A 16923-nucleotide genomic window follows, 5' to 3' on the forward strand; every position below is an offset into this window, starting at 1 on the left:
TCCGCCCGACCCAGGGCTCGGACTTGGGCTCAGCCCCAGAAGACGACGAATTCCGCTCCGCCCGACCCAGGGCTCGGACTTGGGCTTAGCCCCAGAAGACGACGAACTCCGCTTCGCCCGACCCCAGAACTCGAACTCTGGCCCTGGCCTCAGCCAACGGCCTCCGCCTCGCCCGACCTAGGGGCTCGGACTCGACCTCGACCATGGAAGACGGACTCGACCTCGACCTCGGAGGAGCCTCCACATCGCCCAACCTAGGGCGCGGGCCGGCCACATCAACGGGAGGCGCCATCATTACCCTACTCCAAGCTAACTCAGGCTACGGGGAACAAGACCGGCGTCCCATCTGACTCGCTCCGCCAGATAGGCAATGATGGTGCCCCGCACGCTCCCTCACGATGGTGGCTCTCGGCCCCCTTACGGAAGCAAGAGGACGTCAGCAAGGACTCGACAGCCCCGACAGCTGTCCCTCCGCCAGGCTCCAGCGCTCCTCTGACGGCCATGACATCACACAAACCAGGCGCCAAAACCTCTCCGGCCACCACGATGGCGTGTACTTAGGGCGCTAGCTCTCCTCCGCTAGACACGTAGCACTCTGCTACACCCCCCATTGTACACCTGGATCCTCTCCTTACGCCTATAAAAGGAAGGATCAGGGCCCTCTTAGAGAGGGTTGGCCGCGCGGGGACGAGGACGAGAAAGGCGCTCGCTTGAAGCCGCTCGCTCCCTCTCCCGCGTGGACGCTTGTAACCCCCTACTGCAAGCGCACCCGACCTGGGCGCGGGACGAACACGAAGGCCGCGGGATTTCCACCTCTCTCACGCCTGTCTCCGGCCACCTCACTTCCCCCTTCGCGCTCGGCCTCGCGTCGACCCATCTGGGCTGGGGCACGCGGCGACATTCACTCGTCGGCTTAGGGACCCCCCGGTCTCGAAACGCCGACAGTTGGCACGCCAGGTAGGGGCACGCTGCGTGTTGACGAACAGCTTCCCGTCAAGATCCAGATGGGTAGTCTCCAGCAACCTCTCCGGCCCGGGACGGTGCTCCGTTTCGGGAGCCTTGAGTTCATGTCCCTCGACGGCAGCTACGACATGATACTTTTTCCACCGCCGGGCCACAGCGACAATGGCGGCCGACAGCCCGCCCGCCGGCGGCGGAATCAACGACGTCTTCCCCGCGTGGTGGAAGAACAACCTTCGAGCTCGCCCCGTCCTCTTCCCCGTCGACGGAGGGGGAGGCGGGGCAACCAAGGCCAAGCAGGAGGCAGCGCCTCGTCGGCTCTCGAGCGAGTCGACAGCGCCAGCACCCCAACAGGGGGCGCACCGGGCATCGACCTCGCACTTGAGACAAAGACGAGCGCTGTCTCCCCGCGACACGCCAGTCCCGAGCAAGCGGACGACGCCAGCACGCTCGCGAAAGGCTTGCTGGGTATCACCCTCGTACCTGAGACGACGGTGCAGTCAGTCCCCGACGTGACTTCATCACCGCCCGTCGACCAAGAGGTACCGACCGATTCCCATCCCAAGCCTTTCGGATTCAGCCTCGGCCCGCCTAGCGGCTTCGCTTTGGCGGACGCTCTCGTAGAGGCGAGTCTGGACCCTCTGGGGTTTCGTATGCGGTCACCTTGACGAGCCTAGCTTCTGTGGGATTTCTCCGGACTTGGCAACCCCAGTGCCATGAGAGACTTTATGACCGCATGCGACTACTGCCTTTCCGACTGTCCCGACGGTAGCCATAGCCTCGGCGACGAGGACTACGGCCCAAGCCGCGAATGTTTCCACGTCGATCTAGGGGGTCCCTCTGAAGGCAACCATCTCGGCATGCCGGAGGACGGTGATCTCCCTAGGCCGGTGCCTCGTGTTGACATCCCACGGGAGCTAGCTGTGGTCCCCGTTCCGGCGGGGGGTCATGACCCACAGCTCGAGCAAATCCGCGGGGTGCAGGCCAGGCTCGACGAGGGAGCAGGAGCGCTTGAGCCAATCCGCCGGGACATCGGGCAGGCATGGGCGGGCCAACCTCCGGCCGGAGAAATGCGTCATCTACCCCAGGGCTTCCAGCACCGCATCGCCGACGATGTTAGGGTCAGGCCGCCACCCGCATCCAGTGGGGTCGGCCAGAACCTGGCAGCAGCAGCAATGCTCCTCCGCGCGATACCGGAGCCATCAACCACTGAGGGGCGGCGAATCCAAGAATCTCCTGGAAGGCGCCGCGGTCCGGCGGGCCGAGAGCTCCGCCTCACGAAGGCAGGGGTACCCCTCGGAACATCATGTCGCGACTTCCCGATTCATGCGGGAAGCCTCGGTCTACACCGGGCGCACGCGCAACACAGCGCCTGCGGCCCCGGGTTGCCTCGGCAACGAGCACCATCACCGCGACCGTCGAGCCCACCTCGACAAGAGGGTGCGCCGAGGCTACCACCCTAGGCGTGGGGGACGCTAAGACAGCGGGGAGGATCGGAGTCCTTCGCCCGAACCACCCGGTCCGCAGGCCTTCAGCCGGGCCATACGACGGGCGCCGTTCTCGACCCGGTTCCGACCCCCGACTACTATCACAAAGTACTCGGGGGAGACGAGACCGGAACTGTGGCTCGCGGACTACTGTCTGGCCTGCCAACTGGGTGGAACGAACGATGACAACCTCATCATCCGTAACCTTCCCCTGTTCCTCTCCGACACCGCTCGCGCCTGGTTGGAGCACCTGCCTCCGGGGCAGATCTCCAACTGGGACGACCTAGTCCAAGCTTTTGCCGGCAATTTCCAGGGCACGTACGTGCGCCCCAGGAATTCCTGGGACCTCCGAAGCTGCCGACAGCAGCCGGGAGAGTCTCTCCGGGATTACATCCGGCGATTCTCGAAGTAGCGCACCGAGCTGCCCAACATCACCGACTCGGATGTCATCAGCGCGTTCCTCGCTGGCACCACCTGCCACGACCTGGTGAGCAAGCTGGGTCGCAAGACCCCCACCAGGGCGAGCGAGCTGATGGACATCGCCACCAAGTTCGCCTCCGGCCAGGAGGCGGTCGAGGCTATCTTCCGGAAGGACAAGTAGCCCAAGGGCCGCCCATCGGAAGACGCCCCCGAGGCGTCAACTCAGCGCGGCGCCAAGAAGAAGGGCAAGAAGAAGTCGCAAGCGAAACGCGACGCTGCCGACGCGGACCTTGTCGCCGCCGCCGAGTACAAGAACCCTCGGAAACCCCCCGGAGGTGCCAACCTCTTCGACAAGATGCTCAAGGAGCCGTGCCCCTACCACCAGGGGCCCGTCAAGCACACCCTTGAGGAGTGCGTCATGCTTCGGTGCCACTTCCACAGGGCCGGGCCACCCGCGGAGGGTGGCAGGGCCCACGACGACGACAAGAAGGAAGATCACCAGGCAGGAGAGTTCCCCGAGGTCCGCGACTGCTTCATGATCTACGGTGGGCAAGCGGCAAATGCCTCGGCTCGGCACCGCAAGCAAGAGCGTCGGGAGGTCTGTTCGGTGAAGGTGGTGGCACCAGTCTACCTAGACTGGTCCGACAAGCCCATCACCTTCGACCAAGCCGACCACCCCGACCACGTGCCGAGCCCGGGGAAATACCCACTCGTCGTCGACCCCGTCATCGGCGACGTCAGGCTCACCAAGGTCCTCATGGACGGAGGCAGCAGCCTCAACATCATCTACGCCGAGACCCTCGGGTTTCTGCGTATTGATCCGTCCTCGGTCCGGGCAAGCGCTGCGCCTTTCCATGGGATCATTCCCGAGAAGCGCGTCCAGCCACTCGGACAACTCGACCTTCCCGTCTGCTTCGGAACACCCTCCAACTTCCGAAGGGAGACCCTGACGTTCGAGGTGGTCAGGTTCCGAGGAACCTACCACGCAGTACTGGGAAGGTCATGCTACGCGAAGTTCATGGCCGTCCCCAACTACACCTACCTGAAGCTCAAGATGCCAGGCCCCAACGGGGTCATCACCATCGGCCCCACGTACAAACACGCGTTCGAATGCGACGTGGAGTGCGTGGAGTACGCCGAGGCCCTCGCCGAGTCCGAGGCCCTCATCGCCGACCTGGAGAGCCTCTCTAAGGAGGTGCCAGACGTGAAGCGTCATGCCGGCAACTTCGAGCCAGCGGAGACGGTTAAGTCTGTCCCCCTCGACCCCAGCAGCGACGCCTCCAAGCAAGTCCGGATCGGCTCCGAGCTCGATCCCAAATAGGAAGCAGTGCTTGTCGACTTTCTCCGCGCGAACGCCGACGTCTTCGCGTGGAGTCCCTCGGACATGCTCGGCATACCGAGGGATGTCGTCGAGCACTCGCTGGACATCCGAGCCGGAGCCCGACCCGTCAAGCAGCCTCTGCGCCGATTCGACGAGGAGAAGCGCAGAGCCATAGGCGAGGAGATCCACAAGCTAATGGCGGCAGGGTTCATCAAAGAGGTATTCCATCCCAAATGGCTTGCCAACCCTGTGCTTGTGAGAAAGAAAGGGGGGGAATGGCGGATGTGTGTAGACTACACTGGTCTGAACAAAGCATGTCCGAAGGTTCCCTACCCTCTGCCTCGCATCGATCAAATCATGGATTCCACTGCTGGGTGCGAAACCATGTCTTTCCTCGATGCCTACTCAGGGTATCACCAAATCAGGATGAAAGAGTCCGACTAGCTCGTGACTTCTTTCATCACACCCTTCGGCATGTACTGCTATGTCACCATGCCGTTCGGCTTGAGGAATGCGGGCGCGACATACCAGCGGTGCATGAACCATGTGTTCGGCGAACACATTGGCCGGATGGTCGAGGCCTACGTCGATGACATCGTAGTCAAGACGAGGAAAGCCTCCGACCTCCTTTCCGACCTTGAAGTGACATTCCGATGTCTCAAGGCGAAAGGCGTGAAGCTCAATCCCGAAAAGTGTGTCTTCGGGGTGCCCCGAGGCATGCTCTTGGGGTTCATCGTCTCCGAGCGGGGCATCGAAGCCAACCCGGAGAAGATCGTAGCCATCACCAGCATGGGGCCCATCAAGGACTTGAAAGGCGTACAGAGGGTCATGGGATGTCTCGCGGCTCTGAGTCGCTTCATCTCACGCCTCGGCGAAAGAGGTCTACCTCTGTACCGCCTCTTAAGGAAGGCCGAGTGCTTCACTTGGACCCCTGAGGCCGAGGAAGCCCTCGGGAACCTGAAGGCGCTCCTCACGAAGGCGCCTATCTTGGTGCCCCCAGCTGCCGGAGAAGCCCTCTTGATCTACGTCGCCGCGACCACTCAGGTGGTTAGTGCCGCGATTGTGGTCGAGAGGCAAGAAGAGGGGCATGCATTGCCCGTTCAGAGGCCAGTCTACTTCGTCGGCGAGGTACTGTCCGAAACCAAGATCCGATACCCACAAGTTCAGAAGCTGCTGTACGCGGTGATCCTGACGCGGCGGAAGCTGCGACACTACTTCGAGTCTCATCCGGTAACTGTGGTGTCGTCCTTCCCCCTGGGGGAGATCATCCAGTGCCGAGAGGCCTCGGGTAGGATTGCAAAGTGGGCGGTGGAAATCATGGGCGAAACAATCTCGTTCGCCCCTCGGAAGGCCATCAAGTCCCAGGTCCTGGCGGACTTCTTGGCCAAATGGGTCGACACCCAGCTCCCAAAAACTCCGATCCAACCAGAGCTCTGGACCATGTTCTTCGACGGGTCGCTGATGAAGACAGGAGCCGACGCAGGCCTACTCTTCATCTCACCCCTCGGGAAGCACCTACACTACGTGCTACGCCTCCATTTCCCGGCATCCAACAATGTGGCTGAGTACGAGGCTCTGGTCAACGGATTGCGGATCGCCATCGAGCTAGGGGTCCGACGCCTCGACGCTCACAGTGACTCGCAGCTTGTCATCGACCAAGTCATGATGAACTCCCACTGCCGCGACCCGAAGATGGAGGCCTACTACGATGAGGTTCGGCGCCTGGAAGACAAGTTCTACGGGCTCGAGCTCAACCACATCGCTCGGCGCTACAACGAGACTGCGGACGAGCTGGCTAAAATAGCCTCAGGGCGAACAACGGTTCCCCCGGATGTCTTCTCCCGAGATCTGCATCAACCCTCCGTCAAGATCGACGGCACGCTCGAGCCTGAGGCACCCTCGGCCCAGCCCGAGGTACCCTCGGCACAGTCCGAGGCGCCCTCGGCTCGGCCCGAGGCACCCTCGGTCTAGCCCGAGGTACCCTCGGCACAGTCCGAGGCACCCTCGGCTCCGCCCGAGGCACCCTTAGTTCAGCCCGAGGTACCCTCGGCCCCCGAGGGCGAGACGCTGCACGTCGGGGGGGAGCGAAGCGGGGTCACGCCTGATCAAAACTGGCAGACCCTGTACCTGCAATATCTCCACCGAGGAGAGCTACCCTCCGACCAAGCCGAAGCTCGGTGGGTGGCGCGGCGCGCCAAGTCGTTCGTCTTGCTGGGAGATGAGAAGGAGCTCTACCACCGCAGCCCCTCTGGCATCCTCCAGCGATGCATCTCCATCGCCGAAGGTCAGGAACTCCTGCGAGAGATACACTCGGGGGCTTGCGGCCATCACGCAGCGCCTCGAGCCCTTGTCGGGAATGCTTTCCGACAAGGCTTCTACTGGCCCACGGTGGTGGCCGACGCTACTAGAATTGTCCGCACCTGCGAAGGGTGTCAGTTCTACGCAAGGCAGACCCACCTGCCCGCTCAGGCTCTGCAGACGATACCCATCACCTGGCCTTTTGCTGTGTGGGGTCTGGACCTCGTCGGCCCCTTGCAGAAGGCACCCGGGGGCTACACGCACCTGTTGGTCGCCATCGACAAATTCTCCAAGTGGATCGAGGTCCGACCCCTAAACAGCATCAGGTCCGAGCAGGCGGTGGCGTTCTTCACCAACATCATCCATCGCTTCGGGGTCCCGAACTCCATCATCATCGACAACGGCACCCAGTTCACCGGCAGGAAGTTCCTGGACTTCTGTGAGGATCACCACATCCGGGTGGACTGGGCCGCCGTGGCTCACCCCATGTCAAATGGGCAAGTAGAGCGTGCCAACGGCATGATTCTGCAAGGACTCAAGCCTCGGATCTACAACGACCTCAACAAGTTCGGCAAGCGATGGATGAAGGAACTCCCCTCGGTGGTCTGGAGCCTGAGGACAACGCCGAGCCGAGCCACGGGCTTCACGCCGTTCTTTCTGGTCTATGGGGCCGAGGCCATCTTGCCCACAGACTTAGAATATGGTTCCCCGAGGACGAGGGCCTACACCGACCAAAGCAACCAAGCTAGTCGAGAGGACTCGTTGGACCAGCTGGAGGAGGCTCGGGACAAGGCCTTACTACACTCGGCGCGGTACCAGCAGTCCCTATGACGCTACCACGCCCGAGGGGTCCGGTCCTGAGACCTCCAGGTGAGCGACCTGGTGCTTCGGCTGCGACAAGACGCCCGAGGGCGGCACAAGCTCACGCCCCCCTGGGAGGGGCCGTTCGTCATCGCCAAAGTTCTGAAGCCCGGAACGTACAAGCTGGCCAACAGTCAAGGCGAGGTCTACGGCAACGCTTGGAACATCCAACAGCTACGTCGCTTCTACCCTTAAGATGTTTTCAAGTTGTTCATATACCTCGCTCCCACGCAAAGTTTAGTCATCAAGGAAGGGTCGGCCTCGCCTCGGCAAAGCCCGACCCTCCCTCGGGGGCTAAAAGGGGGGAACCCCCTCTGCGTCGAATTTTTTCCTCGAAAAAAGATCCTTTCTGCCAGAATGTCTTTCGTGCTTTTTGACTACTTCGAAAGTGGATCCTAAAAACGACGGAGTACACGTAAGCAGCCAAGGCTGACCGAGCCAAGGGACTCCTACGCCTCCGGGATACGGATACCTCACTCATCACCTTCTGCGATAAGTAACTCACGTTCGGATAAGTGATTCCGCGGACCGAACAAGTCTTCACGTTCGGAAGCTCTTCTTCCGGAGCTATTCTTCGAGCCTTCTCAACTGCGTCGGTGACAGAACCCCATGGACGGGTAAGAGTGCGCGTAAGCGACAAGGCCAACCGAGCCGAGGGACTCCTACGCCTCCGGGATACGGATACCTCACTCATCACCTTCTGTGAGAAGCAACTCTCGCTCGCACAAACAATTCTGTTACCGACAAAAAAGTCCAGATACTCGAAACAAGAGGAAAAGAGACGCGGCTTTACAACACGGCGAGGGTGTGTTTTGGCCTCGGCGGCCGCAGAAAACACACGCTACAAGATGATCCGATCCTGCAGGCTTGGATCTTGGCGGCTAAAGGGAGCAGCAGCACCCTCGGCGTCGACAACACCTTCGGCGAGGCCCGACCTAGCCTCGGACGGCGACGCAGTCCAAGGGTCTCTGCTCTGAAGGACAACGTCATCACCAAGCCCAGGCCATCGCCGCCAGGGTCTTCTCCGAGAATCCGGCCCGAGCAGGCGGCTCGGCCGATCACCCCGGGGCCTCGGCCAGTTGTCCTCCGAGGACATCAGCCCGGCCCGAGGCCTCGGCAGATCAGTTCCGGCGTCGATCCCGCTAACGGACGACCCGGCCAGGCTCCGGCCGACCAGGTCTTCTTTTTTGAGCCAACTCTGTCTCTGTTCACGCTGACACCGCTACCCCTAGCCTCGGCTCATCGAGGAGCGGCCGAGGGGTTCCTCTAACTAAGTAAGGGAAGCCTCGGACAACAAGGCTGACCGAGCCAAGGGACTCCTACGCCTCCGGGATACGGATACCTCACTCGTCACCTTTACACGGGGCGACTCACACTTGGTGAAGCGGTTCAGACAACTAACAGGCGAGTCTTAGTGCTCGAAAATGAGGAAAAACACGGCTCCGTGCCGTAATTACATACATGTTCAGGCCTCGACAGCCACAATGAACAAAAACACTGGCATTCAAAGTGCCATTACAAACGGAACTCCGGTTCCACCTCCACAGGTACGAACAACCCCACTCGACGGGGGGGGGGGGGGGGGGGGGCCTGCGGAGCAACAGAAGACTGACGGGCGGCTCGCCGTCGCCCGCTCCGGCAGCAGCGACAACGACCCCCACACTGGGTGGCCGAACTGTAGCAACGAGGGCCTCAGGGCGGATGATGCTGCAATCTTGCCCTCGCCCACGCCGACGCTCGAGGGGCGAGGCCCGAAGCGCGGATGGTGGCGGTGATCCCGTCGGGAACGGGGACTTCTCGAGCCGCCTCCACCTCAGCACCGACGACAGGGGCCGTCAGCCCTCCGGCAGATCCCCACTCAGATCCTCCCGGACGAGTGGGGCACCGACCTCCGCGTGGAGGCGCCGTACCGGTGCAAAGGCAGGACCACCCCAGAACACGAACGCCGCCCTGGCAGCGCGCGACATCTTGGGCGGTCCTCCCGTGCACACGGCACGGCAGCCGCCTTCCGACAGGAGGGGGCACCGGGGGCTAAGCCGACGAGCCTGACGCACTGAGCTGACGACGCCCGCCGTCGACCAGCCCCGCGTTGTCGAAGTCCGACCCGCCCGCAGGGCCAGTGAGCGCCCTCTCCCTCGAACGCCGAAGGAGAGGCCGACCCACGAACCCGCGTGGGAGGTAGAGCTCCGGCTCAGCCCGGCCTCCACCCCAGCGAGGATGATGAACATCCTTGAAGCTGAGGGTGGGACCAAGATCGCAGCCCGGCTTGCTTCTCCCAACCCAGGGGCTGGTGGTCACCGTCTCGGGTGACCGCCGGCGGAGGGGTGTAGTCGGGCTGGCTAATGAAAATCCTTGAAGCCGAACGATGGCTGAAAGGTACCAACTCCCGTGGAGTTGCCTTCCCCCAACGACAAGGCGGAAAGACGGTGGGTATCCCCCATCCGGGGGCTTGGAACGTGGAAAGACACGATGCATAAGGAAGGGCGAAGACATGGTCGCCTTCTAAGGGGGGTCACCCTCCTTTTAAAGGCGACTCTCCTTACTTGCGTCCCTAGCCGTCGTGGGCTGAGTCTTCTCCAACACGCTCCAAGGCCCTCCTCCTACGGCGCGGGGGCTGGTCCCACACGTCATACAAGCCGGCCCAAAACAGAAGAAGCCAAACCGCCGCGTGCGGTGCGTGCAACCGCCCAGCGGTTACAAGCGGCTCTCCGCTTTTTCCCAGACCAGCGGGCGAAAGGGCGGGCAGCCATGCAGGCGACATGCAATCGCGCCAAGTGGGCGCACTTCTCCGACTCCCAACACGCCCAGCACGGAGGCCCTGGCCCACGCGTCATGCAACCGGCGCGCCGAATGCTTCATGCATGCAACTGCACCGCCACTAGCGCCACCACCGCGCCACCTCGACTGCGGAACCAATACCGCGACTCGAGGCGACCCAGCGCACGACCCAGCAGCGCCAGCCTGGCGCGACGGTCAATGCGGCCAAAAATGGGCCGGCAGTAATGGCGGTGGCAGGCGGGCAGGAGCAGCGGTCACGTCGTCAGCCAAGCTTACGTCCCATCCGGGGGCAGCGAGAGAACCCTCTCTCACGGCGTGAAGACGACGCGCCCGTGTTCCGTTCCTCGAACGGCTCGCGCACGCGCGACGGCCGCCCCACAAACCACTTGCCCCATCGCATTAACTCCGCGGCGGGACAGGCGGCGCCTCCGGCAGGAGAAGCGAGCGACGCTTCGCCTTCGCCATAATGACCGTGTCAAAAAAGGTACACCGCGTCGGTCGATTTCGTATCCTTTTCCTTTTTTCCTCTTTCTCTCTCTTGCAACAGGGACCGGGAAAGGGGGATACCCCGAAAAGGATCCTTCCCCGTGAAGGAACCAGGCTCCGAGCCTCCCTACTGATCAGAGGTTCGAAGGCTGGCCCCTCGGAAGGGTTCAACAGCCGCCTCAGAGCACGTGGGCTCCACACCCACTACTGGTCAGAGGTTCGAAGGCCCGCCCCTCGAAAGGGTTCAACGGCCGCCTCAGGCTACTCGGGCTACGCACCCACTAATGATCAGGGGTTCGAAGGCTGGCCCCCGAAGGGTTCACAGCCGCCTCAGACACAGAGCGAGGGATGACCATGGGTCCGTTCGATACATAACCAAGGCTCGGGCTGCGATCCCGAGGTACCCTAGGACATTTCCGAGACCAGCGGGAACGATCTTGTAACGGAATCCCATCAGAGGGAGGCATCGAGCCCTCGGACCCCGTCGCCAGGGGACCGGGTCCGGCAGATCACCCGCAGGTACTTTTGGGCGCGCCTCTGGGCCTCTAGCCGACCCCTAACGAACGGGGCACGGACGTCCACTCGGATCACCCGCCTGCAGCTCACCGGAGACACCATGTTCGGCGCCCACCGAGGGCAACATGGCGCTCTCCCCCCTCCTCCTTGCGGAAAGGCGACGCAGGGGCGTATGTAAAAAAGTCGAGTCTGTCCCTGATCGCCCTCTTGCCCTGTGTAGAGGCTCGGGGGCTGCTCTCGCAAACCCGGCTCCGGCCACACCGTTGACAGCGTCAACATACCATCCCGAGAACTTGGGACCCGACCATACACCTGGGCTACGGCCAGCTCGCATGAGGGAACGACCAAACCAGCCGAAGCATTGCGCGAGGCATTAAGACCTCGGAGGAGTCAAACCACTCCTCCGAGGCCTCGGGAGCTACACTCGGCGGGTGCGCTCGCGCGCACCCACCGGAACAAAACGCAACCGAGAAAGGCTGGTCCCCTTGCAAAAAAGTGCGACGAAAGCCTCCAAGCGAGTGCTAACACTCCCTTCGAGGCTCAGGGGCTACTGTCGGGGACCATAATTAGGGGTACCCTCAAGGCTCCTAATTCTCAGCTGGTAACCCCCATCAGCATAAAGCTGCAAAGGCCTGATGGGTGCGATTAAGTCAGGGATCAGTCCATTCGAGGGACTTGATCATGCCTCGCCCAAGCCTAGCCTCGGACAAGGGCAGCCGACCCCGGAGAATCTCCGCCTCGCCCGAGGCCCCCCTCCAGCGGCGAACATATTTCCGGCTCGCCCGAGGCCCTGTCTTCGCCAAGAAGCAACCCTGACCAAATCGCCGCACCGACCGACCAAATCGCAGGAGCAATTAATGCAAAGGTGGCCTGACACCTTTATCCTGACGCGCGCCCCTCAGCCGATAGAGCCGAAGTGACTGCCGTCACTTTGCTGCTCCACTGGCCGGTCTGACAGAAAGACAGCGCCGCCTGCGCCGCTCCGACTGCGATGCCGCTTGACAGAGTGAGGCTGACAGGCAGTCAGGCCCGACCGTAGGCACCATAGGAAGCTCCGCTCCGCCCGACCCAGGGCTCGGACTCGGGCTAAGCCCCGGAAGACGGTGAACTCCGCTCCGCCCGACCCAGGGCTCGGACTCGGGCTAAGCCACGGAAGACAGCGAACTCCGCTCCGCCCGACCCAGGGCTCGGACTTGGGCTCAGCCCCAGAAGATGACGAATTCTGCTCCGCCCGACCCAGGGCTCAGACTCGGGCTAAGCCCCGGAAGACGGCGAACTCCGCTCAGCCCGACCCAGGGCTCAGCCCCAGAAGACGATGAATTCCGCTCCGCCCGACCCAGGGCTCGGACTTGGGCTCAGCCCTAGAAGACGACGAACTCCGCTTCGCCCGACCCCAGAACTCGAACTCCGCCCTGGCCTCAGCCAACGGCCTCCGCCTCGCTCGACCTAGGGGCTCGGACTCGACCTCGACCACGGAAGACGGACTCGACCTCGACCTCGGAGGAGCCTCCACATCGCCCAACCTAGGGCGCGGGCCGGCCAGGTCAACGGGAGGCGCCATCATTACCCTACTCCAAGCTGACTCAGGCTACGGGGAACAAGACCGGCGTCCCATCTGACTCGCTCCGCCAGATAGGCAATGATGGCGCCCCGCACGCTCCCTGACGATGGCGGCTCTCGGCCCCCTTACGGAAGCAAGAGGACGTCAGCAAGGACTGGACAGCCCCGACAGCTGTCCCTCTGCCAGGCTCCAGCGCTCCTCCGACGGCCACGACATCACACAAACCGGGCGCCAAAACCTCTCCGGCCGCCACGATGGTGTGTACTTAGGGCGCTAGCTCTCCTCCGCTAGACACGTAGCACTCTGCTACACCCCCACTGTACACCTGGATCCTCTCCTTACGCCTATAAAAGGAAGGATCAGGGCCCTCTTAGAGAGGGTTGGCCGCGCGGGGACGAGGACGAGACAGGCGCTCGCTTGAAGCCGCTCGCTCCCTCTCCCGCGTGGACGCTTGTAACCCCCTACTGCAAGCGCACCCGACCTGGGAGCGGGACGAACACGAAGGTCGCGGGATTTCCACCTCTCTCACGCCTGTCTCCGGCCACCTCACTTCCCCCCTTCGCGCTCGGCCTCGCGTTGACCCATCTGGGCTGGGGCACACGGCGACATTCACTCGTCGGCTTAGGGACCCCCCGGTCTCGAAACGCCGACACCATTCTTTAAGTGGAAAGCACACTAGAGCTCTTTAAACCTCTCTAAGTCAAAAATAAACCCTAATCTAAAGGTCAGACGTGTTCACTTAGTAAATTGCGCCAAAACCACTTGGTCTGAATACCAAAAAGGAGCCAAACTACCTAAGGAACCCACTGGAAAAATTTGAACCCGAGCCAAATTCGTTTGACACGATTTGACATCACTTTTGAACAGTGAGACAACCCAGAATTGGCGTCAGCAAATCTCCTTACCTAGGGCATATCTGCATTGGAACTCACATACAAGAGACAGCCCTAGGTGCCAGGAAGAGGTCTGCGCCGGATTTTTGCCAAGATTCGCACGTTTGCGATCTTAGCAAGCTTTTGAACAAGGGCAGAAACACACCTCCACGTGTTCGACGTGCCCTGAACTCGCCAGAGCACGCCCGGCGCCCGACCCCACGCGCCTCGCATCGCGCCAAGCCGAGCCCGTGCCATTGCCTGCGCCCGCACCTATAAAGCCAGCCAAGGCTTCAACCGTACGCCCCCGCTCGCTCTCGACCTCGCCGGAGCGCAAGATCACCGGCGTTTGCCCTGCACACGGCGTGCCAGCGGCCGCCCGAGCACCCACCACCGTAGACCGGCCAACCGAGCCATCCCCAGCCCCGTCCGACCCTCGAAAGAGACTCTGCGTGCCTCGGTGAAGCTCCCAGAGTGAGGAATCGAGCTCTGCCTCGCCGGAGACACCAGATCAAGGTCATCGGACTTCACCCGACCGCCAGCGAGCGTAGACCGAGCTCCACGGTGAGCCTTTCTTCAATTCCTTGCATGGATAGACTCCTTAGGACCCCGTGAAGCTTCTCGTGCCCTAGGATTGAACTATATAGTCGTGGATAGGCCGAAGCACCCACCGCCGACGAGCTCGCCCGCCTGCGCACGTGGACCGGCCGATTCCGGCCATCATCGTCGTTGAGCCGTACCTCGTCGTGACTGCAAGGACCTCCCGAAGCCAACCCTGCCCTTCGCCGGACCTCCCTCGCCGCCGGTAAGCCGCGCCGCCGTATTTACTTCCGTAGGTACTGTTCAAAAGGGGGGAGGGACCTCAGGGAAGAAGGAATAGAAGTCGGGGGGTTTTGAATTGTCAGAGACTCAGATGAATAGTTGCGCAGGGGTATAAGTTGAAGGATTGTTTTAGGAAAAGCCCAGGGTCCTCGGTGTAAACTGGTTTTCCAGAAAACCTTTTAAACATTTCTTATTTAAATACAAACAGAGCTTTTAAAATTCATAACTTCAGTTTTATTCAACCGAATTGAGTCAAACCAATTTTGCTAGGTTGTGAATAATGTGAACTACTTAGGAAAAATACAAAACCCCCTAAGTGTTGCAGAAGAATTTAAAATTTTGAATTAAATAGTGTTCTGGCAAAAAACTAAATAAATGAGAAAAAAATAGTTACACTGTTAGACTACGGTTAAGAAAAATCCAAGAGGTACTTAATCACTCCCTAATATGTTTAAAAATAGTAAACCCCTCAGTGCACCAAAGTAAGGAAGGGTTTACCATTTTAAATCATTTTAGCCCAAAGTTAAAGGAAATAGAAAAGGTAGTTTAAAATAAGAACCAGGTAGCAACCATATTTTTGCTAGCTCACTTATTTAGTATAGTTCACTGGAAAATTTTGTTAGACCCTTGTTTAGTAAAGAAGAAATGCATTACCTTTTATTTTATAAGAACAATGAAAACTTAGGAAAATCTTAGAAAAATAATCCTGAGGAGAAAACACCCCAAACCTTGGGATAACTAATATTTTGTTATTATAAATATAGGAAAAATATGAGTTCTGTAGTTTGATATTTTTCAAATAACAAGTTAGTTATAAGTACCTTTTTGACATTAAACTTTAGAAAATCACAACTAAATATTCAGTAGGTCTTTTTCGATGATTTTTAACAGAGAGGCGTAATATCACCTATGAATCTTGACAAAAATAAATGTTGAACCAGAAACCCCACAGAAACTAGAACTGTAGTGTAAAGTGTCCTTTTACCCTTACTTTTGTAAATTTTGCACAAGTAGTATCTGAATTAATTTCAGCCTCAAACTTCTAAAATAACCCACAATGGTAAATGTTTACCCACTGTAATTTTTATGACATTTTTTAAAAATGTAATCTGACCATGATAGTTCAAAATGCTTATTTAGAAGCACAATGGAAAGTAAAAGGAAAATGTTGGGATAATTAGATAATGTACAACCAAAACCTTTCAAGTACCTCATGGAACATAAACATATAATTAAAAAGTGTAACTTCATTCAAAATCTCAAAGGTGGAAGTATCAAGCCCTTAAGTATTCCCAAAAGAAACCCTAGAGTACCACTAAACTTAGTACTATTTTACCAGGCATAACCTCTACAATTTATCATGTCATTAATAAGCATATATCTTATTCATTGCATTCAATAGACTGTAATCTCACCGACGGGGAGTACATCCTCGTGCCGGAGCAAGGAGTTGCTCAGGAGGTAGCCCAGGATCCATCACTAGAGCCTGCCATCGAGGATCTGCCTGCCCCCAGCTTTGGAAGGCAACCCCCGGTTTTATGCATAACCTACTTATTATGCTATTTTACTACACTTATTGTTTGTAGGTTTGTAATGTGCACTTAAGTGTAGGAGTTGTTTGGAACCTTAGTTCCATGACTCAGGATTACTTTTTGAGATGGATACTAGTATGCTAGGTCGAGTAGCTGCTTTACTAATTAGGGATATCGGTATAAGACGAGTGATTTTTCTAGCACTCGCGCGAGGTCAGGAATTGATTGTATCCATTTTATATCGGGATGATGATGGTCTGTTGACGATGGTCCATGGGGATGCGGTGTCTCCGAGACAGAAATTGGAATAAGGATTAAGGTGTGGTACCGTGTGTCAAGCGTTTGAACGTACTAAACATATGCCGAGAAATATGGTAAATCGGTAAGCCTAGTGTCAGCGTTTCGAGACAGGGGGGTCCCTAAGCCGACGAGTGAATGTCGCCGCGTGCCCCAGCCCAGATGGGTCGAGCGTGAGGTCGAGCGCGAAGGGGGGAAAGCGAGGTGGCCGGAGACCGGCGTGAGAGGTGGAAATCCCGTGACCTTCGTGTTTGTCCCGCGCCCTGGTCGGGTGCGCTTGCAGTAGGGGGTTACAAGCGTCCACGCGGGAGAGGGAGCGAGCGGCTTCAAGCGAGCGCCTGTCTCGTCCTCATCCCCGCGCGGCCAACCCTCTCTAAGAGGGCCCTGGTCCTTCCTTTTATAGGCGTAAGGAGAGGATCCAGGTGTACAATGGGGGTATAGCAGAGTGATACGTGTCTAGCAGAGGAGAGCTAGCGCCCTAAGTACATGTCGTCGTGGCAGCCGGAGAGATTTTGGTACCCAGCTGGTGTGATGTCGTGGCCGTCGGAGGAGTGCTGGAGCCTGGCGGAGGGACAGCTGTCGGGGCTGTCGAGTCCTTGCTGACGTCCTCTTGCTTCCGTAAGGGGGCTGAGAGCCACCGTCGTCACAGGATATGCGGGGCGCCATCATTGCCCATCTGGTGGAGCGAGCCAGATGGGACGCCGGTCTTGTT

This window comes from Zea mays, chromosome 2 (assembly GCF_902167145.1).
Source record: "Zea mays cultivar B73 chromosome 2, Zm-B73-REFERENCE-NAM-5.0, whole genome shotgun sequence".
Taxonomy (NCBI): Eukaryota; Viridiplantae; Streptophyta; class Magnoliopsida; order Poales; family Poaceae; genus Zea; species Zea mays.